This window comes from Bombina bombina, chromosome 8 (genome assembly GCF_027579735.1).
Source record: "Bombina bombina isolate aBomBom1 chromosome 8, aBomBom1.pri, whole genome shotgun sequence".
In the NCBI taxonomy this organism is placed as follows: Eukaryota; Metazoa; Chordata; class Amphibia; order Anura; family Bombinatoridae; genus Bombina; species Bombina bombina.
The window spans coordinates 190,829,442-190,856,689 of record NC_069506.1 but is presented as its reverse complement, the minus strand read 5'-3'; the positions used below and the strand labels follow the sequence as shown (position 1 = coordinate 190,856,689).

Here is a 27,248-nt window from a genome sequence, read left to right as displayed (position 1 = left end):
AAAGGGTGCCCCTTGCTCACTGCTAATTTCACTCTACCTAGCAAAGTTTCCCTTTCCAGCAAGCTTAATTACTTTCTATAGGAGACATCTCACCACTCGCAGGAACTGCCCGTTTTTCTTTAAAGCTAATTGTACCAGGGAAGCCCCTGCAAGGGTCATTGTGAAAAACCATGTGCCTGATGATGATCAAATCTTTACTGTGCCAGACATGATAAAGCACATCGACACTCAGAAGGGGCTGCCCTTAGGGAATTATCTCAAACAAGGGGCTGTCCCTATGAGTGGTGAGATGTCTCCTAAAGAAACTGATGGAGCTTACTGCAGACCACGCTATGCTGGAGAGAGCAAGGTTAGAAGAGAGCGCATACAAATACAATCCTGCAGACAATACAAATCAGAATACTTTTCTTTAAGTGTTTAGTATCTTACAATCAAATCTATTTTTGTATTCATGTGTTTTATTATGATTTTTGTCAGAGTCCTAATGTAATGCATGCACTGCTTTCACATTATTTGCCAGACACACTGTTCTCAAGGTAAAAACTGCCTTTATAGACTTTACATTACTGGTGAGTTTACTTAGATAATCTGATAAGCCCAGAGAGCTTTAGATAACGTGGCCCTTACACTTGTACGGGCAGAAGCTATTTATATACACGTGCACACAGGCTACATACCATACTGATTGGCTGCCATACATACTGACATATGCACACTACTACAGAGGATGGAAGACAGTTTATAATAAAACGTCAAGGCTTTGCATTTGACTAATGCAAATGATACATTTTAATATAAAAGCAATTGCTCCACCAAAGTAGACACTGTCGTTCTGTATACAATGACCCTTTTTTCATCCCATTCAAATTTGTTATTTGAAAAATTTGAATTTACTTTTTTGACTTCCTTTTTTATTGAAGTCCAGAAGCACACAATTTCATTAATTTAAACCATCCAAATTAACAATATGATATGAATATTAACTGGAGTAAACACAATCAAAGCTATAAAAAGGGGTTTACTATAAAACAATTAAAACCGGCTTTTCTATAAATTAAAAAGAAAAAAATAATTGCAGACTTTTTGTGAGTGTCTCTCCATGCCTACAAGAATATCAAATATAAGTGGTCAATATGAGAGTAAATACATAATTGATTTATTAATATCAATGCATGACGTTTCCAGTTAACAATTTTTTATAAATGTCACCTAATTTCATTCATAAAATAATATTATAATTAATGTTTAATAGTGTGATTTGCTGTATATTTAGATAGCATTTTAATAAATCAGGCAACATTCCTGAATAACATAACCACATGCATGAATACACAATTTCCATATATTCTTTTATCTCTGTATAGGTAAAAGTTTTATAGCTTACTATTTTTTTTTTTTGCTTTAAAAATAATGGATTAAATAGAAAACATATTTATATTGCAACAAAGTCAGACCTTCACCATTTGACCTTCTAAAGAATAACTTAATTTGTTCTGCTAATTTGACTTTTACTTTACATATTACTGTCAACCAATTGGCACAACTAAAGAAGAATAAAGCACATTATGGGCTTGATTATGAGTGGAGCGCAAAATTGTGCTTTCATGACCGCAATATTTGAGCTCCACTCGTAAAACCAGCGCACATAATTTTGTGGTATTAGAGCTGAGGCGCAATGCGTAAGCTTTTGGTTCACATTGCAGTGAAGCTTTGCGCTCACAAGATTGCACTTCCATAGGCTTCAATGGGAACCTCGTTATTATGCCGTTAACCACGGCAGAGAACCAAGCGCAGCAAAGGGGGTACACAGCGATGGGCACCAAATTTAAAATATATTAATATATCCATATGTATGTATGTGTTTAGACACATATTAACACATAAATATATATGTATATAAGAATATACATATATATTTGCAGTCCCTATAGAAATATAAAGGCACTTTTTTTTCTAATACCCCAGACCCTCTCACTTTAATCCTGAAAATCTGTGTTGTGCAGTTATTATTTGAAGGAAAAAAAATGCTAATATGTTTTATTTTAATAAAGGCACTACACACTTTACTTTGGGGGCAATTGGGGGACATTTTTAAAATTAACCAGATGTCTGAAAACCAACCACTTGTAATGCCAAGTTTTTTATCATGTGCCCATAAAAGGCGAATGTGCCCGTTTATGGGCACGCAATAAATTAGTGCTCTACTTGTCATCTAGCCCTATGTGTATTCTCTATAATACAGTTTACAATATGCAAACAATGTTTTAACTGCAACACAGAAAATAGGCCTTAACATGTCATATTAAATTAAGGAAGGCAACAATTAATTCAACCAGAAGAAACAATTGTCATAATTAACAGGTTAAAAAAACAACAACATTATTTCAAAAATTCAAAGAAATATCATTTTAATTTCTTTGAGCTGTATATTGGAATGCTCGTACCATTCTCAGAAGTACATGCATAATAATAATATTTACTAAAATATTAAAGCAACACAAAGTACACATATGGAAAACTTAAATCACAAATTAAAAAAAATATATATAATTATATATATATATATATATATATATATATATATATATATACTGCTTATACCATAGTTTTACAACTACTTCTTAAATTTATGATTGGAGCTCCAATAATGTATTCAAAATATTATTTTAAACAGTCACATGACTGGAGAAAAACAATCAAGTTTTAAGTGAGTATAATTTTTTTATGATTAACAAATAATTTTACGGTACAGTATGTACCTAAAATGTGCTAAATCGTTATAAGGACATAGCAACACAATTGTAGTGTGAGTTTTGTTCAAATATAACTTTATTGAAAAACAATAATTTTGCCTCTCTTTATCATTACCATGCTGTATTTTGTAACTGCAATAATAGCTGTGGTAGAAGGGTGTATTTCTAAGTTTGTTAAAAAAAATGTATTTCTTTTTTTTTCTCAGTTGGTAGTAAATCCTGATGTTTAAAATGTAATACAAATCTAAGCAGATGTAATCCAATCTCATTAGGTAAAATAATTCTTCATTTTACAAAAAAAAATGGAATGAGATTGGGTTTTAATAAAAGGAACATTAAACTAAAATACGTTTCCCAGGTAATTGACTACATTAATTAATACATCAATTGCTTAATTCATTTGAATAATTAACTAAAAACAAAACAAGATTGTAATACACATTCATTATATAATTTTCATTAAAATATCTTACTTTTACTGTAATAAATGTGCGTGTGTCACTTTCCCTAAACAAGTTTGAAGTCAATGTCTGCAACATAAGCATGAGGCAGCTACGTACTGCACAGCAATTAGTTAGATAAGTGCACAAACTAATTTACAGTTAGCCATAATTGTCCACAATCAAAAAAAAATATAATAAACATAATAACAAGTAAGTTGCTCACACAATGAACAGGGTTTTGCAAATAATTAATAAAGTGACATTTTTAAATACTTTTAATTTGTATGCAAATAATTTAATTCAGTGTTTATATATATATATATATATATATATATATATATATATATATATATATATATATATATATAATATATATAATTTTAACATACTAAGTATAGCAAAAGCTTCCTATCCTTAAAATACAAATACAATGCATTAAACAATGACACAGAAATATTTCAAGAGCAAATTTAAGAATCACAAACAGTTTTCTGTTCTGATCATTTTTCTTTAAACGTTTGTAATACAGAAGATTTTAAAAATCTAAATAATTTTCTGTTACACCAAGCAAACAAATATCTTATCCTACATTTAAACCTAACACAATTGCTTTGATTGTGGAGTTTTAAACAAAAATATTGGATGTATTTCTCCATTTTAAATGAACGTAAAAACGACTTGTAAATGGTATGAATTGCTTTTTTGTAATAATTCTACAAACTGCATATATTTTACATTGTGTGTACCTTAAAAACCAGACAGTAGTTGTGCTTATAACAAGAGCGAGGGCATCAATTCACAGGGGGGTTTCGATGCCCCCTCACCTGCCTGTCTGGTGTTTGTAGGGAGAATACAGTTAAAGCCAGGCACTCAGCTGAATGCCAGAGGGGGAGGGATAATTAGCATTTTCAGTGGCAGCTGGCCGAGTGGAGAAATTGTGATTTCTTTTCTGTTCTAAAATGACACATTGTTCGTCGGGGCACAATTCTCCCTGCAGGAGAGCAGCAGAGAGTGTGCCAAAGTATTGTCGTGCAAATCAGGAGCTTTTTGTGCCTGAATTAGCCAAAGAAGGATTAAGGGAGATGGCCTGTGGGCCACTAATAGCAGGGATGAGGTCCCAGTTACTTTAGATATGCAAAGAAGGCCCCATCAACAGATGATGCAAAGCACAACACAGTCTGGCATCTCTGTTTCAAAGAATTAGTCTATATTTGGATGTGTCTGATATTATTCCTCTGGATGGAAGTGAAAAGCCAAGGAAATTTGTGGAATAAAGCTAACAAAATGCAGGACTTCAAATAAAATAATGAACAATATGATATATATATATATATATGTACACTGTATATATAATTTCCCCTAGTCCTGAACGAGTAAAAAACTGCAGCAGATGAGTATGAAATTTGACTTTTTCCTATCTTTAACATTGAGTGGACTAGTAACGTTTTCCCCCTGGGATGGTAACTTTTAACCTCTGACTAGTAAACTATATTGATAAAGACTCTTTCTGGCTGTGAAAAATCACCAAGCAATATGTCTTTTTACAAAAAGAAGATATTATCTTCTTAAAAGACGGATCTCAGTCTTTACACAATGTAAGATTTGTTAATTTTGCTTTATTCTGTGCAAGAAATATTATTTTTGCATCTTGAAAATAAAAAAGGGTCCTGGTTTTGCACAATTTATTTATAATATGAAGATGAAGACCAAATCGGTGATAGAACAATTTGACTTTTTATTGAGCTCTGATTTAGAGGTGCGACTTTTAAAAAATAAAAATAAAAATGGGGCAATCTGATAAAAATCTATGCCAGTTAATGTAGAGCAGCAGTATATTCGCCCATTTGTTAATACCCAATATGGACAAAATGCTTTTGCAAGAGGCGTGAAGGAAAATAAAAAGTATATATTTTTTCTTGTTTTACTTTCTTCTTTTTTCTTTTTCTTTATATATACTTATAAAAATCTAATATAGATACACATTTGATTCAGACATACAGTATCTCTGTTTTTTACTATTATGAGATTAAATGGTCTGTAAGACAAATTTATTATGTTTACTTGTTTATACTTTGGGGCCTATGTATCAAAAGTCTTGCGGACCTGATCCGACAGTGCGGCTCAGGTCCGCAAGACCTCACTGAATGCGGAGAGCAATACGCTCTCTGTATTCAGCATTGCGCCAGCAGCTCACAAGAGCTGCTGGTGTAACGCCGCCCCCTGCAGACTCGTGGCCAATGAGCCGCCAGCAGGGAGGTGTCACTCAACCCGATCGTACTCGATCGGGTTGAATTGAGGCGATTCCTGTCCGTCTGCTCAGAGCAGGCAGACAGAGTTATGGAGCAGCGGTCTTTAGAACGCTGCTTCATAACTGCTATTTCCACAAGCTCCATACGTAGCATGATAAATGGGCCTCAATGACTGATCTATGAGATCCTAATCATGTTAGCCCTGTATGGCAAGATGAATTGTATATATACACACACAAATATATAAATATATTGATCTATCTATCATTGTTGTTTGTCATGCACTAAATACCAATGTTTTTAATCACATTTTATTAAAATATTTTCACTTAATGATCAATATAGTCAAAGTTTCTGCTCATTCTAAAGCTTTTTTCAAGACTTCAATTTAAGAAATTAGCTGAAAAGGCTTTATAATAAGCTGAAACATCGACTATTTTGATCGTTATGTGAAAATATTTTAATGAAATGTAAATAAAAAGAGTTTTATATATATATATATATATATATATATATATATATATATATATATATATATATATATATTCTATACATTTTCTAATATACTTTAAAGAAATGTGCTAGTGGTTTCTTTTAAATTCCTTACAAATTATCACACCTTGGTCATAACATAAAAATTTATTGTTTTATTTATATAGTGCTTTCTTAGCCAAGGGGTATCAAATTGAATTATCACCTATTCAGCTCATGATAAATAATAGTTATTAATCGCTTAAAACAAAAGGCTGAGTTGGTCATGCTCAGGCTAGATATATCATGCTTTAAAGGGATAGTAAATGCCAAATTAAACTTTAATGTTTCAGATAGGACATGTCATTTTAAACAACTTTCTAATTTACTTTTATCATCAAATTTGCTTTGTTCTCTTAGTATTCTTAGTTAAAAACTAAACCTAGGCAGGCTCATATGCTAATTTCTAAGCCCTTGAAGGTTGTCTCTTATATGAATGCATTTGACCAATTTTCACTGCTAGAGGGTGTTAGTTCATGTGTTTCATATAGATAACTTTGTGCTCATGCACATGAAGTTATTTAAGAGTCAGCACTAAATGCCTAAAATGCAAGTCTGTCAAAAGATCTTAGATAAGGAGGCAGACTGCAGATGCTTAGATAAAAGGTACTTACAGAGGTAAAAAGTTTATTTCTATAACAGTGTTGGTTATGCAAAACTGGGGAATGGAAAACAAAGGAGTTATCTATCTTTCAAACAATAACATTTTTGGTGTTTACTATCCCTTTAAGGAACATGAGGGTGAAAATTGAGACAAGGCACAAATTGTCAAAATGAATAAATAAATATTTTTGTTATCACCTTTGTATCATTTTTTGAAATGTAGCAAATATCCATGGGATCATACTGAGGTAGGCTCAAGAAAACACCACTGCCATTTAACACTCAAGGCACATGCATGGAAAGCACTAGATATGCTGTCATGGAAAGGAGCTAAGTTTCAACAAAGAATACCAAAAGAAAGAAATTACATTTCATAATAAACATAATAATCTGTAGAATAGTTAACCACCTAAATTAGGAATGACCAGCCTATAACCCTGGAGCCAAATGTGGCCCTTCAGTGCTTTACATCTAACCTTCCTCTTGGAAACATACAAAGTCACCATGTCTTCTGAAGCTGATTCTTTTTTCCATCATCTGGCGCTAATGCATATATTACTGGGCTTTGTATATATGTAAAATTGTGGAACTTATTTGGCAATAGAAATTCTCATTTGAAAAAATCATTGTGGCCCTCCTTTTGAAGTGGTTAGACAACCCAAAGCCACCTCACATATAAGAGTTACTGAATATGAAACTATTACATTGAGAGGTTTTCTGTAAACTGATTATGTACATTATAGTACACGGTTACCTTCTGCAATAGGAACTAACACTGATTGCAATTCAGAGCTTCAAAGACCTCCTGTGCTTTAGAGATGCCCCTAGGTTTAATCAATTGTTTGGTCACAAATGTATACATACTAAAGCTTAATCAGCCTTCTGCTGCAGTGCTATTTGTTAGAATAATTTACCATTTGTACACCTTGTAGCTATGCTACAGTTGTAATGAGAGGTGTAGATGGAGTTCCCAAAACAAAAGTAGCAGTTAGGCATGTCAAACATATGAAGAAGACATGAAAATAACCACGTAGGCTCACATGAGCAAGCCTGCAACCACAAATTTAAGAAGTATTTCCTGCTTGTTATATTTTCCTCCACCTTAGAGATGGCAGAGATAAATCACCTGAACTCGCTTGTTCATGGTGATTGACAGGCCCTGTTTTTTTGCAACCAATTGCAAATGCGTCCACCTGCAGCTTCATAAATGTTCCCCCAAGGGTGGAATAACTTCATGGGCAGTGGGACTTTTATCTGTAATAAAACTTATCTTATTCATTTTATTTTAAATAATTGTGATGCTTTTCAATTATTTGTTGCTTTTATATGCAGTCCTCGGTGCACCCCACACCGAGTAGATGAAAAAGAATAGCACAATGAATACTGAGCACACTCAGCACAGGTTGTCAAAATAGGGCACTTTATTTACATAAGGAGCACAGCTACCAGTAAATAAGTGTGCCTATGTGTTTGCACCTGAAGCTATCACTGTTCTGCCTGACAGCCTCTTAAAACAATTGGCTGTTTGTTGATGCGTATAAGAAGCATGAACAGTTGAACACCCTTCCAGTCTGAATGTTTCTTTTCATATATTTGTTTACCAAAAAAAGATTTTGAGATTACTATTGTATAGCAAAATTCAACAAACCTTGCAGAATAACAGGATCATTACAACATATTAATAACAGCATTGAGACACACCCTCCTTGGTCTCATTTTATCTCTGCAATTGCTTCTGAAATTAAACAACCACAAGCCAATTTGTTAACCTAACGATTATGCCTGTTTTACAACAATGTATTTAATATAAAGTTACTTTGTGCTTTATGTTTACAAAAACAACAAATTCCTGGCTACATTATGAGTGTAGCGTTAATTAATGCTCCCGCTCGAGCGTTAACTGCGCTAGAAGCAAGCTTTTTGTGCTTGTCGGGTTGCACTCATATTATGAGTTAAAAGCAAACTGTTTTCACACACTAACCCGACAAGCACTAAAAGCTGAACTTATATCCCCCCCCAAAAAAAGTGGAAAAAAAAACTTACATCCAACTTGCGCGCAAACCTGATCACATATTCTCATGTGTGCTAACCCAACATAAATATATATGAATATTTCACATTCCAAAGTTCTTCACATAGCAGAATATATTCTATTTATTTATGAATACATATTTCTATGTGTATCTAATTGTATTTTGGTACAATATATATATATAACTATATTTATAGATTCATTGATTATATATAGGTATAGTTATATACAGATATATATATATATATATATATATATATATAGGAATATGCATTTATAAATACTTAGAACATATTCTGCTATGTGCAGAAGATTTAAATGTGAAATATACAGTAAATACACAGGCCCCTATTTATGAAAGTCTGGCGGACCTGATCCAACAGTGCGGATCAGGTCCGCCAGACCTCGCTGAATACGGCGAGCAATACGCTCGCCGTATTCAGCATTGCACCAGCAGCTCACAAGAGCTGCTGGTGCAACGCCGCCCCCTGCTGACTCGCGGCTAATCGGCTGCCAGCAGGGGGGTGTCAATCAACCCGATCGTACTCGATCGGGTTGATTTCCGGCGATGTCTGTCCGCCTGCTCAGTGCAGGTTATGTATGGAGCAGCAGTCTTTGTGACCGCTGCTTCACAACTGCTGTTTCTGGCGAGCCTGCAGAATCGCCAGAAACACGGGGCATCAAGCTCCATACGGAGCTTGATAAATATGCCCCAGAGTATAAGACTTTATTAAATATGTATATTGCATAAATATGCTTTTAGATGTTTTCATCTACTTTACTGCAAAGGGCTCCAATGCACTTTTATATAAATATATATATACATACATACATATACTGTATATGTGTGTGTGTCTAATTGTCTATATATGTGTACATATGTATTTTCTGCTCATAATGCAAATGCAAAAAGCCTCCGTCTAACGTATTTTCGCTCGAGTGGGATTGCTAAACTGCGCTTCACTCATAATCTAGCCCTTAATTCTGTTATCAGTTGTACATCTTTTGCTTTTGGTTTGTAACAATCTTATACCTATAATCTTCCAGACACATGCACATACCTGAGCCCAAGATCAAAGGATACCAAGAGAAAGAGGACATTTTGATAACAAGTACATTGTACATTTTTTTTCTTTATTGTATGCTCTATCTGAATCATAAAAGTTTAATTTTCACTTCCATGTTGCTTTAGGCTGGGATATGCTATTTATTTTCTAAGCATAATGTGGATGTGGAATAAAGGATAAATTGTTTGGTAGTGTGTTAAGTTCTTTCTATCTATCTATCTATCTATCTATCAATCATCTATCTATATATCTATCTATCTATCTATCTATAATCTATCTATCTTCAATTGTATTCTTTCTCTTTCTCTATGTATGTGTGCAGTGTGTGAATGTACATATACAGTATATATATATTTATATATATATATGTAGTTTACACACAAATCTAGCCCATATGGTTAATTCTGAAAGGCCCCCTGGAGAGATTATGGGGAACTAAGTGGAAGCCTAATGCTGTATCCATAGCAGATGATGATGCTAGAGTGAGCCAAGACAGAACAGAAACAAAATTGGATTAGAGCTATTTAAGAAAAGAGGAATGAAAAAGATAAAGAAAGTGTTTCTTCCACGCTTCCTTGCTTTGGTCCTGTCTGTCTGTGCTGTTCAGCTCACCCTGCTGCTGCCGGGACGTTCAATGGATATTTGCATCTGTTCAAAGGGGCACAGGACAGCAGCCCTTATCGCAGCAAGGGGGAGAGTAATGGCAGTGACACGCTTCCCTACTGGCCTCTTTTGTACGCCACTTCTTTTCTCTCTAGATCTTGGACAAAACGATCACTCTAATGAAAACCAGACAGCAACTTAAGAAACTTTTAATTTTCTTTTAAGCATGGTTTTGTTCTAAAGACAAGCGTGTTTAAACCTTTTTTTTTATTTTGTATGCAAAAAGTGTCTGGCAGTTTAATTTGCTTTCTTTCTAAATAGACTGACAGCTGACTTATCCTTGTACGAATCAGAAGAGAAACCATTTCATTGGGGACTTATGTACAAAAACTGAACTGTCATTTTTTGGTAGAAGACAAATTCTAAATTAATAGGTCATTCATTTTGGCATTATCTGATTTTCTGTGCAGTTTCCCTGCCAGGCCATACACTTTCTGTTCTGTCATTGTATAGTTATTCATATAGGCCATAAAGGGACATTACACCCTGTGACATTATCAGCTCATTTATAACTGTCCCTAACGGACCTCAGCAGAAGAGATAAGTAGAACAGGCATTTAAATCTAGCATGACTTAAAGGGACAGTAAAGTCAAAACTAAACTTTCATGATTCAGATAAGGCATGCAATTTTAAACAACTTTCCAATTTACTTTTATCATCAAATTTGCTTTGTTCCGTTGGTGGTATTTTTGAAAAGCTAAACCTAGCTAGGCTCAAACTGATTTCTAAACAGTTGAAAACCGCCTCCTAGCTCAGAGCATTTTGAAAGTTTTTCACAGTTAGACTGTGCTAGTTCACATATGTCATATAGATAACATTGTGCTCACTCCCGTGAAGTTATTTAGGAGTCTTCACTGATTGACTACACTACATGTCTGTCAAAGGCACTTAAATAAGGAGGCTATCTGCAAAGGCTTAGATACAAGGTAATCACAGAGGTAAAAAAGTATATTAATATAACTGTGTTGGTTATGCAAAAACGGGGATTGGGTAATAAAGGGATTATCTATCTTTTTAAATAAGAAACATTTTGGTGTAGACTGTCCCTTTAAAGGACAAGTAAATACAGTAGATTTGCATAATCAAAAAATGCATTTTAAAAAGTCAATGCAATAGCACTTAGTCAGAACTTCAAATGAGTTGTAGATTTTTTGCTGACAAATTTTGAGGTTTGTCTAATTCCACTCCTCCTGTAGCATGTGACAGCCATCAGCCAATCACAAATGCATATACGTGAATTCTTGCACATGCTCAGTATTCAAAAAGTGTAAATATAAAAAGACTGTGCACATTTTGTTAATGGAAGTAAATTGGAAAGTTGTTAATGCTCTTTCTGAGTCATGAAAGTATAATTTTGACTTGAGTGTCCCTTTAAGTTGGAACATGGTGACACCCTATACTACATGGGGACTAAACTAAACTAAACTAAACTAATATCATTTTAAAAATTACATCTTAACATTGTTTTAATAATGCATATCAAGGAAAATAAATCTCTTGTTATCTACACAACATTCTTTATTATTAGAATGTTTTGTTCTGGGGTTGCCCCTTTGCCTCCCCCTTCTAGAAGCCCATGAGTATTATCTTTAATGTATAAATCGCCAACACATTTACGCAGCATTATACATGGGAGGATTCAGGGGATAATGGCATTGCAAAGTTAAATTATAAGAATAAAAGTAGTCAGAAAGCCAACCGCAGTAAAAATATATATATAAAATAATTTTCCTACCTGTGCAATCCAATAACACAGGACAAAATATATAATCATTTTCTTTTAAGAACTTTGAACTCTTTGTTTTCTAGTGGTGCCCAAGAAGTCACCTCTGATATGAAACTAGCATTGAATCGTTTTATCAGGGCTGATTTCGTGGACACTTTGATAAATGCAGCCTTGGTCAGTCAGCAGAAGTAGCGGAGCAAGGGATAGTGAATGGGAGGCTATTTCTGATCACATTGACAACAGATGTGCCGATCAAGGACAACTAAAAGGAGCAGGCGTTGAGAATGACTAGGAACATGAAGATATTGTAAGAGGATGGCAGGGAGCAGCAAGGGAGGGTTGAAGTGTGTCCTAAAACCCTTTGTAACATTTTCCCTCCCTGATAACCCCCAGTTTAATTTTTCTATGGAGTGACATCCCAATATATCATGAAATGGGAGGGAAAGATAGATGAGGCTATTGTCTGGCACTGAGAGGGGGGAAGGGCTGCTTATAGAACATTCAATACAATGGGATCACTTACATAAAGATTGCAGGGCGAGCATGAAGCCTGGCAGCACTCAGGCTTTGTCATTCAGAGAGCCACTTTAGCAATGAGTCGAGTCTCAATGAGCCAAATTCAGATGTTCTTTTGTTCACATTTAACCCCTTGTTGACCTGAGAGTGTTGCATTGCATTGCAGATATATTTGAAATGGTTAACTCCATCATACCCAACCCTGTTTAAATGTGGCTAGGCATACTATTGCTCATCTTTATTTAAACTATTAGCATAATCTTCTTTCTAATCTGAAATGACCAAACTAGTCAAGGATGGTGACCCTGTATGTAATCCTAGTGCTATTGTGAATCCAAGCATGGATGTGCAGTCATAATCTAGTGTACAATAAACTTCTTCCTGTGCCATTTTAAATATATTTAATTGCCCTTATTTATAATAGATCCTATTTTAAAAATAAATAAAAATATTTGTGTTATTAGAGGCAATGAATGCAACACATAGAACAGAGTCATTTTCATTAGAATTTGTCCTTTTCCTATGTTTAGGTAACAAACTTACCTATTCACATAGGTGCCCTCCAACTGAAATGTGTGTCCAGTTACACTTTTTACCGCAATTCAGCCAAATCTTCCAAGCTGTTTTATTAAATTGGAGCACACTTATTTACCTATTTGGTTACTTGTGGTCAAGGGAGCACCTGCTAAGGCTGCATCCTTACTAGTGCTAAACAGTAGTCTTAGCACAGTGGAGGAAATCCTGGCCCTGTGGACCCTGCTATGCTAGGGGGGGCACAGGTAGGGATGGGCGAATGTGCTGAATGTGTAAATCGTTTAGCCCTGTGGACATTTGCTTTGGACAATCAAATGTTGATAAAAATAAAACTCCATTAAAATTCGGTTTTCAAATGTTACTTTCATTTTCGATTATTTAGAATTAGCAAATATCCACATTTGAAATGTTAAATGTAACCTTGTATTTAACAAATACTATTCATGAGTTCAATAGTTCATGTGGTAGGGAATTTAGTAAATTGATACATAAGAGATACAAATATATCAATTTGAATGTTTCTATTTCAAATATTGCATAGTTAGAATATTACATTTAAAGAGAGCATTAGAACTACTAATACAAATATATAGATTTGAATTCTTTGAATTTGAATATTGCATAATTCGAATCGAATTATTAGAAAAATTTGAATCGAATATTACATTTAAAGAAAGCATTGGAAATAATATTAAATTAAACGAATGTTAGAATGTTGTACAAACATTTCGAAATTCTAAACGAACGAACAAATGTGTTAAAATGTATTTTATTTTTCGAATGTTGTAAAACATTTGCCCATCGCTAGCCACAGGAGAGAGGGACCCGCCACTTGTCCAGCTTTCCAGGGCCAGTGGGTCACCTGCTGGGGAGCAGTGGGAGGCCATGGAGCAACCTGTGCGCACAGGCCATGTTCCAAGGCCTCTCTGCTGCAGACCAGGTAGTGGGGTGGGGGGGTTGGTTAGGAGCGGGGGGGGGGGGGGCTAGAACAACAATTGCTGGAGAGCCTAGCTCGTGGTAGCAATAACCAGCCAATTGTAATGGCTGGTTATTTATCACACACCCATTTATGGGCATGCAATAAATTAGCACTCCACTTGTAATCTAGCCCTAAATAAATCATTGCGTGAATATTGAATTAAACGCAAAGATTAGCCTGAGAATAATTTGTACATGTATTTAAAAAAAATAAATTAGTTGTTTCAATGTTAAAAAAATAATGTCCATAATGCAGTGGTTACCTTTTGTGCGGAGGACAATTAAGAATGGTTATAAATAGCTTAGTAGAGTGTGCAACCAATGACTGTGTGGAATTATAGCTGTGTCTGAACTTCCATGTTTAACATGAATTGAAAAGCCCACAATATTCAGAATTAAACTACAGGAAATAAGAACAAAATTAATACTGAAATGATATTGCAAACTTGTTTTACTACATGTGATTAAATAATTTATATAAACATTTTGAGGTGTGTGATGTCACTTTAAGTGAATATTGTGCACTGTATTTAATCTGGTTCATTGTATGTTAGGCACTTACTCAGACGTAATATCTGTAAGGAAGTCATTATTTAACTTACAACATCATAAATAAGTTGTGAAGTTAATAAAGTTGAAATTATGGTTTATAAAATCTCAGCTGATATGCCTGGGCCTTGTAAGAGTCAGCATTTCATAATAAATGAGTCCTGATATAGCAGAGCTTATGTAGAGTGAATGCCTTTGTGAAAAGGAAAAAAAGCACATTGAAAGGAACAACATTGTGTTGTGAGTACAGCATTCTAGTCAGCTGAAGCTATTATGGAGCCAAATGTTGCTTCCAAACCACAGGTGCAGCCACTTGTCTGAGAGTGACACTGAAAAGTCGGACAGGATAGAAAAGAAAGAAGCATCTAACCTAGTCTGGAAATGCCAGCGGTAAAGGAAGCGTCTGAGACAGCATTAACCCACTGGCTGCCAAAGAGGGCTAAGGCATATTGGTATACAATCAACTGGAGCCCTGTCTGGCAGTAACTGGGTTAAATTATAGGAATAGGAGAATAAAGAAAGAACAAAGGCTCATTCATTTTAATCCATAAAGTTTTTTTCCTCTTGTCACCAGCGTTTATCTCATAACTATTTATTTTTTTAAAGTGAGAGATGTAAAATATTGAGAGAGAGAAAGATAGAGATAAAGAAAGAAATAGAGAAAATGAGAAAAATAAAGAAATATGAGAGAGAAAAAAAAGAGAGGAGAGAAAGAAACAGAGAGAAAGAGAGAGAAAAAGAGAAAGAAAGAGAGAGAAAAAACAGAGAGAGAAAAAGAGAGAAAGAAAGAGAGAGAAAGAAAGAGAGAGAGAAAGAAAGAGAGAGAAAGAAAGATCTTATGGACTTAAGGGACTTATTCCATTTTTCCCAAGGTAAAGTTGCTTCATGATCATTTTTTGACTGCTTGGCTTCCCCGCAGGAGAAGATACTTCAGACCTATCTTTTGTGAGAGAACTGGATTATAAAGTCTGTATTAATTATGCTTTCTCTTAAAAGCATCAAAGCTTAGGTTACAAAGCAACCCTAAATCTTAATAGGATTAACTTACCTGAATGGGATTTAAAGATCCAGTTTATCAACAGGATTAGTGAAATTGTGTTTGTGAGTCAAATCTGTATAGAAACTTAGATTTATACATCAAAAAGTATTTTAGGTACTTAAGGATTTATTTAATGTCAACCAGTATCAGTAGGATTCTTTCCGTTTCTCTGTTCAGGGTATGAAAAGGATACCTTTGTATGATCATGACTTGATATCAGCAGGTTTCAGGCAGTGAGTGTTTTACACCATTGGACTGGTCTTCTAAAAACGAGATTTGAAACCCAAAATGTTTCCTTCATGATTCAGATAGAGCACGCAATTTAATTTTCAACAACGTTCTAATTTACTTCTATTTTCAAATTTTCTTTGTTCTCTTGGTATCTTTTGTTGAAAAGCAGGGATGTATGCTTAGGAGCCAGCCCATTTGTAGAGCACTATATGGCAGTAGCTGCCTACCTAGGTATCTCTTCAACACAGAATATCATAAGAACAAAGCAAATTTGATGATAGAAATAAATTAGAAACTTTTTTTTTTTTTAAATGGACTTTGCTCTACCTGAATCACAAAAGAACATTTTGGGGTTTCATATTCCTTTAAAGGACAATAGAAACTTTGATATTTTTACATAAAATACTTAGTTACATGTAGTAAACAACTTTGCAGTATACTTTCATTATTTGTTTCCCCCCTTTTGTGTAATTTAACCCTCGCAATGGTGGAATTCCTCATTCTCAGAGAAAAACAATATTATTTTTTCTAAAAAATGTTTAGTCTTGGCTGATATGTTTTTCTTTAACAAGACAACAGAAATGTGTCCCTTTGAATTAAAATGGAAGGCATTATCATATTTAATAACTGATTACATTTCTTGTGCACTTGTAAAATAAAATAAGGATGTATGTAATCCTGCATCAAAAGGAAACCGTACGTATTTTACACCAGCCACATTTAATAACACTCTGGCTTTATTTTAACCTTTTTAATGTAAACTCAGCCTAAATCATAAAATATAAATGATTTTAGAAACTGTATATTTGTGTGACAGACCTGGAAACTTTCAGAATATGATCCAGGAAATCAGAGTGTCGGCATTAACTCTCATGTCCTAAGGGCACATTATTTATCATTAGTTAAAGAAGAGAGGTGCCTATAAGGCACAAGTAAAGATACAAATCTATATATACATTAAAACCAGATGGTTAATAAATTGTGTATTTTATAAGATTTTAACATGCACTTTGTTCAACTCAGGATATATTTCATATACGTTAAGTATTAATTTGCTACTCAGTGCCTAAAAACATGTTTAATACCTCACCTGCTGGTGGGGTTATGTTTTAGTCTTGACATGATCTGCATTTACACATGATAATATATTCTTCCATACAAAAACATTTTTTTAATTTAAATCTGTTTAAAATGAGTACATACGGAAGTATCAATGTGCACTGGCTGATAAAGACAACTCCTACATCGTTATTGGTAGAAAGTGATAAATCTCCACTAAAAGGAAAACAAAAGACAGTTTTTTGATAGCATGAAAACTAATAAAAACTATAATGCATTTTAAACTACATGCATCAAAGAGAAACATGTGTAATTAATGTGTAATGTCTCTTTACTGATCAAAGGCTGTATAATTATTAAAGAGTCTTGAATAGATACACCAATAGAAATAAAGTGGGTGTCTGAGTATCTTCTTTCTATGAGAGTCTGATACAGATGTTCGAATCTCCAAGCTCCCATTGTTGGTGATTCTGGGAATTATAGATTTCTAATGGCTTTGCTGTTAATGGATTTAATGGGCAAAAAAAGTAAAACCCGTAGAATACTTTCATAGAATGCCCCTTCATTTTACATATTTTTTGCTATATAACAACGTGTGAGATTAAAATGTTATAATTTAAAGCATCACATGGATGTCCCTATTTGAGAGGGATAGTCCGTAATTCTGAGCTCTGTCCTGCTGTCCCTCTGAGACAGCCATATGTTAATGTATTCTGAATTTGCCCATAAACCACCCAGATACACCAATAACCCTCCCAGAAACACCCACTGGGTGGGAGAAAACTAAAATATTTACATTTTGTCAACAAAATAATAACATTTATACTTAAATCCTGCCGCTTCCACCTTAAAACAGCTCTAAAATTAGACATTTCCTTACACAAGACACAACTAAGATTTTAATACACTCTCTCATCCTTTCCCTCCTCAATTACTGCAACTCTGTCCTCTCTGGTCTTCCCAGCTGCCGCCTAGCTTCTTTACAGTCCATAATGAATGCCTCTGCCAGGCTCATCTTTCTTACATGTTGCTCTTCATCTGCTGCACCTCTCTGCCAATCCCTTCACTGGCTTCCACTTGCCTCCAGGATTAAACACAAAATTCTCACTCTGACATACAAAGCCCTCAACTGCTCCCCCCTATATCTCAGATCTTGTCTCCAGATACTCTCCCTCCCGTCCCCTTCGCTCTGCTCATGACCTCCTACTCTCCTCCTCTCTTGTTACCTCCTCACACTCCAATTTACAGGACTTCTCCTGGCTGGCTCCCATCTTGTGAAACTCTCTGCTTGGCTCCACAAGACTCTCCCCTGTTTCCTCTCCTCCATTGCTATCCCCTTGAACCCCCTTAGCATGTAAGCCTAAGAGCCATGCTGTTTGTAGATCACCTTCTTAAGAGCTGACTACAACAGTGCGACTCTTGGCAGGGCCCTCTACCCATCTGATCCCTATAAATGTTTCCTTGTATTCCGCCTATGTTTATAGCGTTGCGGAATCTGTTGATGCTCTACAAATAATCGATAATAATAATAATAATAATTATGTATGTTTAATAATACAGCAAGAAATCATTAGATTAGGTTCCTCCTCTTACCTTTTATTTATCTGCATTTCTTTCTTACCATTGATCTGTGCCAATATTTATCCCTATTCATGTACAAAGTGCTATGGAATTTGGTGGTTCTTTAAAAATAAATGACAGTTATGAATTAAAAAAGGAAACAGAAAAATCTTGGTAAAAAAAAACATTCTTGTACATTTATTGACTAAAGCAGCTGAACATGCAGGTAGATAAAATTCAAAATAAAACTTTTATGGTTCAGAGAGAACATGCAATTTAAAGAGGCTTTTATATAATATATACATACAATATAATGTACTTGTTTATTTTGGTATACTTTAGTTGAACAACATATCTAGGTATGTCAAAGAGCAGCGCACATGACTAAGACCTGGCTGGTGCAATAGCGGACTTACTCAACAGAGAGACCTGGTGCAAATAATTTTTGGCCCATCACCCCAAAAGTAATTCATAATAAGCTTGCTTCTCTGTATAATGATCTTGAATATATATTATATATATATATATATATATATATATATATATATATATATATATATTTATTTATTTATATATATAAATAAATACACAGTGCTTTTGTGTAGGGGTACTCACTGCTATTGGCCCCCTCAACACTTGGGCCCTGGTGTCCCTGCACCAATGGTAAATCCACCACTGAGCTGGTTATTGGCAGCTACACACATATGCTTCTTGTAAATGGCTCACCAGATGTGTTTAACTATGTCCCAGAAGTGTATTGCTACTCTGGAGCTGACTTTATTCATGTGTTTAACTTGTTTGCAAAGGGGTTAAACACATTTATATGGAAGGAACAGTGCAATAATAAAATGTTCTAAGACTTTTATATATAGATTAGGGATGGGCGAATGTTTTACAACATTTGTAAAATGAAACAAATTTTAAGACATTTGTTCATTCGTTTTCTAACATTTATTTAATGTAATAGTATTTCAAATTCTTTTTTAAATGTGATATTTGGTTCACATTTTTCTAATAATTTTATTCAAATTATGAAATATTCAAATTCGAAAAATTCAAATCTATATATTTGTATCTATTATGTATTAATTTACTAAATACTCTAACACATGAACTATTGAACTTCAGAAAAGTATTTGTTAAATCAAATGTTACATTAGAAATTTTCAATGTGGATATTTGATCTAATTATGAACATTGGAAAACGAAAGTAACATTCGAAAACCGGAAATAACATTCAATTACCGTATTTTAATGGATTCCTTCGTATCAACATTCGATTGTCCAAAATGAATTTCCACATGACTATTTGTTCCACCAAACGAACTGAACTGTGAGCACATTCGCCCATCCCTAATACAGAAGCATTGTAAAATATATACATACAAAATTAAATGGACATGATACCCAAATGTTGAAGCCAAATGTGATGCAGCATAGCTGTAAAAAGCTTACTAGAAAATATCACCTGAACATCTCTATGTAAAAAAGGAAGACATTTTACCTCAAAATTTCCTCAGTAGCCACATCCCATTGTAAAGGGACTTTATACAGCCAATCAGGATAGGGAGCGTGCATCTGGCATGTGCAGGTACAGTCATGTTATTTCCCTCCTCAGTTTAAGGAATTTTACTATGAAATCTCACATTATTTAATGAGTTATAAGATCACAGTAAAGCAAATTGAGACCTCAGCACTGATAAAGCTGATTGGTTGATTTTTTTTACAACATGCAGCAGGCAGTAGCTGAAGAATAACTGCTCACAGAGCACTTATCATGTGAGCTGAAGAAATTTTGAGGTAAAATATCTTCCTTTTTTACATAGAAATGCTCAGGTGATACAGTTATGCTGCATCACTTTCAAGTGATTTAGTATATGAGTATTATTCCCCAAAACATCTAAAATTTGACTTTGTATTTGAAACATTTTCATTGCATTGCAGTCCAGGTATATACCCCATAAAAACTAACCTGAGATTCTTTATGTTTGCTTTGGACAATTAAGGACTGATAAAAATGAGTTCCTGCACTGATCCCCCGATGTAGAATGTAGGAAGGTTTGATTTCTGATAATATTTAGGCTCTTTGGGGACAGAGGACACAATTTCCAAAGTTAAATTACAGTGAGTAAAAAAAATGAAGGCATATTACTCTTGTTTTTACCCAAACATTTTTCTTTCATGATAGGGAATGTAAGTTTAAACAACTTTCTATTTTACTTCTATTATTAAATGTTCTTGTTTTTAGTGTCTTGAAAAGCAGGGTCTGGAGCACTATATAGCAGTAGTTTTGCAGAATGTAATCCATTTGCAAGAGCACTATATGGCAGCACTATTTCCTGCCATTAAGTGCCCTAGACACCTACGTATGTATTTCTTCAACAGAGAATACAATGTAAACAAAGCAAATTAGATAAAGTAATTTTAAAACTTTTTTTATAATTGTCTGCTCTGCCTGAAGCACAAAAGAAAAAATTGTGGGTTTCATATACCTTTAAGATTAAATAAATCATCTATTTTTATTCCATACTGCAGGTTAGTAGTTCACTGTTCTAAATATTTGTTTTCTAAGTTGGCAAATTCTGGATATGTTTTAAATATAGGACACAGCTGTGTAAAAAACTATTTGTCAAAGGGGACAGAAAAAAGATGAAGAGATTTGTTCATGACATTAAAATCTAGCCGGGCATTGTGCTGAGATCTGCTATAGAGGAGTCTTAGCCATGGGGGGGCTGTTTTGTTTTGTTTCTTCTGAGTAGTATTTACTTAGCTCTGCGCTCAGAGCTGTTGTGTGGGACTATAGGCAAAAGACAGCAGTTCTGTGTGTGCGTGTGGAGGGGGCGAGGGGGAAGGGCAGGCAAAACGAATTTAAATCTGTCATTATGAAAACTGCTGAGCACAGAGAAATGCATGTTCCTAGCAGTGAAAATAAACAACAGATTGCTGATTAATACGATAACTTCAGCAGGAGAGGGATATTTCACCATTATTGTACACATTAAAAAAAAAAAAAAGCAGGCCGCTAAAGTTTTATTTGACTGCAGTGAGGGAAAACAATACAAAATTACTTTTGCCAAGTCAATAAACAATGATAAAGACACAGCGGGTTCTCTAGTAATAAAACTTACTTAAAGGGACAGCACATTATTTTTTTTATGTAGGCACAGTCTAGGCAAGCTAAAGATTTGTATACAAAGGAAACATTTTAATTGTGTGTATGTCTTTTCTTGCTAGCACAATTTAATACTTCAAATGAAAGTAAAGGAGCTATAAGTAAACATGTAATACACTTCTGCAGGTAAAATGGATCATTGGGAATACATTAAAACACTTCTTGCTTTTGTGTAAAAAAATTCTGCTTTTGTTCCACACTCACTAAAGAGGCCAAATTTAAAATCTGTATCCTAGGTTTTTAAAAATGCTGCAAATTCGCCTAAACCTGCTATTTGATTTACAGCATTTTCAGGTTACAGAATTTGAGTATTGGACTCTTAAAGGGACAGTCAAGTCCAAAAAAATCTTTCATGTTTCAAATAGGGCATGTAATTTTAACTATTTACCTATTATTATTACCTTACCTATTAATATTACCTTACCTTATTACCTTACCTATTTACTTTTATCACCAATTTTGCTTTGTTCTCTTGGTATTCTTAGTTGAAAGCTAAACCTAGGAGGTTCATATGCTAATTTCTTAGACCTTGAAGGCCGCCTCTAATCTAAATGCATTTTGATAGTTTTTCACCACTAGAGGGCATTAGTTCATGTTTTTCATATAGATAACATTGAGCTCATGCACGTGCATTTACCATGGAGACAGCTCTAATTGGCTAAAATGCAAGTCTGTCAAAAGAACTGAAATAAGGGGCTGTCTGCTGAGGCTTAGATACAAGGTAATCACAGAGGTAAAACGTGTATAATTATAACTGTGTTGGTTATGCAAAACTGGGGAATCAGTAATTAAGGGATTATCTATCTTTTAAAACAACAAAAATTCTGGTGTTGACTGTCCCTTTAAGGGAGCATTGGATATTTTATATGCAAGTTGAATTTAAAATATATGTTCAATTGAAACAAATAGGCACATACTCATATTAAATTTAAAAATGTAGAGTTTACATATATATATAAATATATATACATCTATAAAATGAGGCTGTTTTAACAAACACAGTGCTGTTAAAACAGGTGGCTATCCTATTACTTACAAAGGAAAGTGTATTGTATGTATTTTGCCATGCTTTCTTTTAGACTGAGTAGACTGATAGTCAACATGCAAGGATATCGTTTTTCCCTACTTTGCATCATGCTGACATCTCTGAGGTTAATTTAGGGACAGTATACTATAAAATTGTTTATCCCTTAACCCCTTAATGACCACAGCTCTTTTCCATTTTCTGTCCGTTTGGGACCAAGGCTATTTTTACTTTGCAGTGTTTGTGTTTAGCTGTAATTTTCCTCTTACTCATTTACTGTACCCACACATATTATATACCGTTTTTCTCGCCATTAAATGGCCTTTCTAAAGATACCATTATTTTCATAATATCAATATGAGGAAAAAATGGAAAAAACACACTTTTCTAACTTAGACCCCCAAAATCTGTTACATATCTACAACCACCAAAAAACACCCATGCTAAATAGTTTAGAAATACCCAATGTTTACATCTTCTTTGCTTTTTTTGTAAGTTATAGGGCCATAAATACAAGTAGCACTTTGCTATTTCCAAACCATTTTTTTCAAAATTAGCGCTAGTTACATTGGGACACTGATATCTTTCAGGAATCCCTGAATATCCATTGACATGTATATATTTTTTTAGTAGACAACCCAAAGTATTGATCTAGGCCCATTTTGGTATATTTCATGCCACCATTTTACCGCCAAATGCAATCAAATACAAAAAATCGTTCACTTTTTCACAAATTTTTTCACAAACTTTCGGTTTCTCAGTGAAATTATTTACAAACAGCTTGTGCAATTATGGCATAAATGGTTGTAAATTCTTCTCTGGGATCCCCTTTGCTCAGAAATAGCAGACATATATGGCTTTGTCATTGCTTTCTGGTAATTAGAAGGCCGCTAAATGCTGCTGCGCCTCACACGTGTATTATGGCTAGCAGTGAAGGGGTTAATTAGGGAGTTTGTAGGGAGCTTGCAGGGTTAATTTTTGCTTTAGTGTAGAGATCAGCCTCCCACCTGACACATCCCACCCCCTGATCCCTCCCAAACAGCTCCCTTCCCTCCCCCACCCCACAATTGTCCCCGCCATCTTAAGTACTGGCAGAAAGTCTGCCAGTACTAAAATAAAAGGTTGTTTTTTTAATTTTATTTTTTAAGCATATTTACATATGCTACTGTGTAGGATCCCCCCCTTAGCCCCCAACCTCCCTGATCCCCCCCAAAACCACTCTCTAACCCTCCCCCTCTGCCTTATTGGGGGCCATCTTGGGTACTGGCAGCTGTCTGCCAGTACCCAGTTTGCAAAAAAAAATGTTTTTTTTTATTTTTTTGCCGGTTTTTCTGTAGTGTAGCTTCCCCCCCCCCCCCCCACAGACCAACCCCCACCACCTAACTGATGTTTTTTTAATTATTTGTTTATTTTTCTAAACTTTTTTTTCATTTTTCTACACTTTTTTTCTGTAGTGTAGCGGTTCCCACCCGCTTCCTTCCCGTGCATGCGTCCGCCCCCCCGGGGCACTATAATAAATTGACCCCCGAGAGTGTAATTTCTTCTACTGGCTGTGTTTACACAGCTTGGCCTCGAGGTCAAAAACTTTCAGGATGGATGGGGATACCACAGGCTAAATAAACTATTTCAAATACCAATATAAGGGTAATGAAAATACTTGTAAACAATTTAACGGGACAGTCTAGTCCAAAATAAATTTTCATGATTCATATAGAGAATGTAATTTTAAACAATTTTCCAATTTACTTTTATCACCAATTTTGCTTTGTTCTCTTTGTATTCTTAGTTGAAAGCTAAACTTAGGAGGTTCATATGCTAATTTCGAAGCCCTTAAAGGCCGCCTCTTCTCTCAGGGCATTTTGACAGTTTTTCACCACTAGAGGGTGTTAGTTCACGTGTGTCATATAGATAACATTGTGCTCACAACGTGGAGTTCCAGTGAACCAGCTCTGATTAGCTAAAATGGATGTCTGTCAAAAGAACTGAAATAAGGGGGCAGTTTGCAGAGGCTTAGATACAAGGTAATTAGAGGTAAAACGTGTATTTATATAACTGTGTTGGTTATGCAAAACTGGGGAATTGGTAATAAAGGGATCATCTATCTTTTCAAACAATAAAAATTCTGGTGTAGACTGTCCCTTTAATACACTTCAGCAGATAAAGTGGATCATTGGGAACAAATTAAAGGGGATAAATATTTTGAGTAAACTGGCATTGCATGCTCTATCTGCATCACAAAATATTTTTTTTGGGTTCAGTGTCCCTTTAAGGCAGTTCTTTCTTCAAATTAATGATAACATATTAATAAAACAGATAATTGTTGTATTTATGTATGGATTCATCTTTAAAAAGATATTAATAAGGCAACCTTATTGGTCATACACTGGACATTGTTGGCAAAACTTGAGTATATTTTGTCCAGAGATGTGCATTTCCTATAAGCTTTAATATCTATTTAAACATCTTTAGCATAACATGTTTGATGCAAAATAGAGTTTGAACAAATTTAAAAGATGTACTCTGATTTGCATGACAGATTTTTTTGAAATTCAAAGAGGCAGTCTAGTAGCATTTGAAATGTGCTGCATGGCTTGTCAGATAAAAGAAACACATAAAATATATATGTCAAATGTCTAATACCTAGACATATTACACATTTGTTTAAATATTGCTCATTTTACTATATTGTAAGAAAATTAATTAATTTGAAGTAATTCTTGCAATTCTACAATACTTTTTTTTAAAATAAATATGCTGTTTAATTTTATACTCAGTCAGGAAACATTTTCTTTATCTGATATCTTATTGCTCTTTTAACCTTTTGAATGCAACATTCTCTGTCAGTCAAGGGGTTAAATATGTAATAACATACAAATAGCAGCTTTGGCTGACTTTTGAGGTTCACTCAGTTTTGAGGGAGGGGCATTTTTTCCCCAACAAATTTGACATCTGTATACAGCCACGCTGCCTGCTCTTTCCCCATAATTAGAGATTGGCAAGCTTCTGTTTCCTTTGGCAATTACTAGCCACAGACAAACTAAAGTAAACTACCTTATTGTATATTGTAGAGGAAATGAACATAGAAAAATTATAGCTGTGCTAAAGAAGACAAAATTAGTAGGTTCCTTTTTAGGAAGCTTGACATATTCCAATTTTTATTTATTTTTTTGCTCAGTTTTGTAGATTTATTTGTTTTACTTCACTTTTAGGAACTACTGTTTAGCATTATTATAGTGTTGTTAACTGAGTGTTAATTGTTTCTATTTAATGTTAAAAAAATAATAACTTTACACACAGTAAAATAAAAATAAAAAATAGAATTTAAACCTCACTTTAATTTAGCAGATGACTAATAAAATAAACATATATATAAAAAAAATGTTTTCATTTGAACATTTTATTTTACTAAAAATGTCATGAACTGTAGCTGATAACTGGAGCTTTATACTTGTATTGGAATTGTGCCAAAAGTACAAAAACTCTGGAATGTCTTGTTGATATCACTATGGAAATTCTATCAATTCATAACTAGATAAATCTATAAATATGTATACATTTTATAATATTATTTGCTAGATACTGCTAATGTACAAGCTTTACGCATTATCATGAGGAATATGCTGTTGAAGAGTAAAATATTTTTAATTTGTATTTTTTTCAGGTTTTTTTCATTTAAATTTGTTTTAAGTTTTGATTATTTAGTATCATCAAATGAATACTGAAATAAACAATAAACAATTGCAACATCATTCATTCCATTGTTGTACCTTAGAATTATACTATATTGTCTGCCTAATAATAGAACATCCCAATAAATAGTTAAGTTGTATAACAATAAGTCATTTTGTGACATACTAAAGATTTGAAAGTGTTCTCAGGTTTAATATGTATGTTTCTTTCTGGAAGCTACGATAAAGCCATTGAAACAGTGCATGCTGGGAAAAGAGGAAACATGGCTCTTGGGATTCCCCTTGTATTCAGACTGGATGAGCAGCCGGTTGTCTTTAGCATAACAATAACGGGAGACCTTCTACTGTCAAGCATGTGTAAAGATAAAACTGCACAGATGGGCCTTCATGACAATTGTTTTGTCTCTTCTTAAAAGGATTCTTCCCACCTTCCATCCAAAGAAAAGGATACAGGCTCTATGCTTGACAAGATGTCGTTGTCACATCTTCCTGTTTGTAAGGCAGGTTCATAATTACATGTTGTGAAGGTATTTAAAAACTATAATTCTGATTAATGGTTCTAGTGTTTAGAGAATTGATGTGCACAGATTAAAAAATTCTTTGGATGAATCATTTGTCCTGAAAAATAAATAGATGTATTGTTCCATGTGATATTTAAGTTGTTCATTACCAAAAATCCATTTGTTTGCTTCTTCCTATGGGGAACATCTTAAAGTAGTAGCAAGTGCTACTGCTACAAGCTAGCAGCAGCACACACACACACACACATATATATATATATATATATATATATATATATATATATATATTTACATTTTATTGAAGTATA

The 27,248-nt window shown here is 34.2% G+C and overlaps 1 long non-coding RNA gene across 1 annotated transcript; it reads left to right on the top strand.

The window, feature by feature from the left end:
- Positions 1-291: 291 nt before the first annotated feature.
- On the top strand, positions 292-27,070 carry LOC128638097 (uncharacterized). Its single transcript, XR_008399046.1, has 3 exons — positions 292-349; positions 9,659-9,723; positions 26,637-27,070. It is a non-coding gene; the product is annotated as an uncharacterized LOC128638097 (long non-coding RNA).
- The last annotated feature ends 178 nt before the right edge of the window (positions 27,071-27,248 follow it).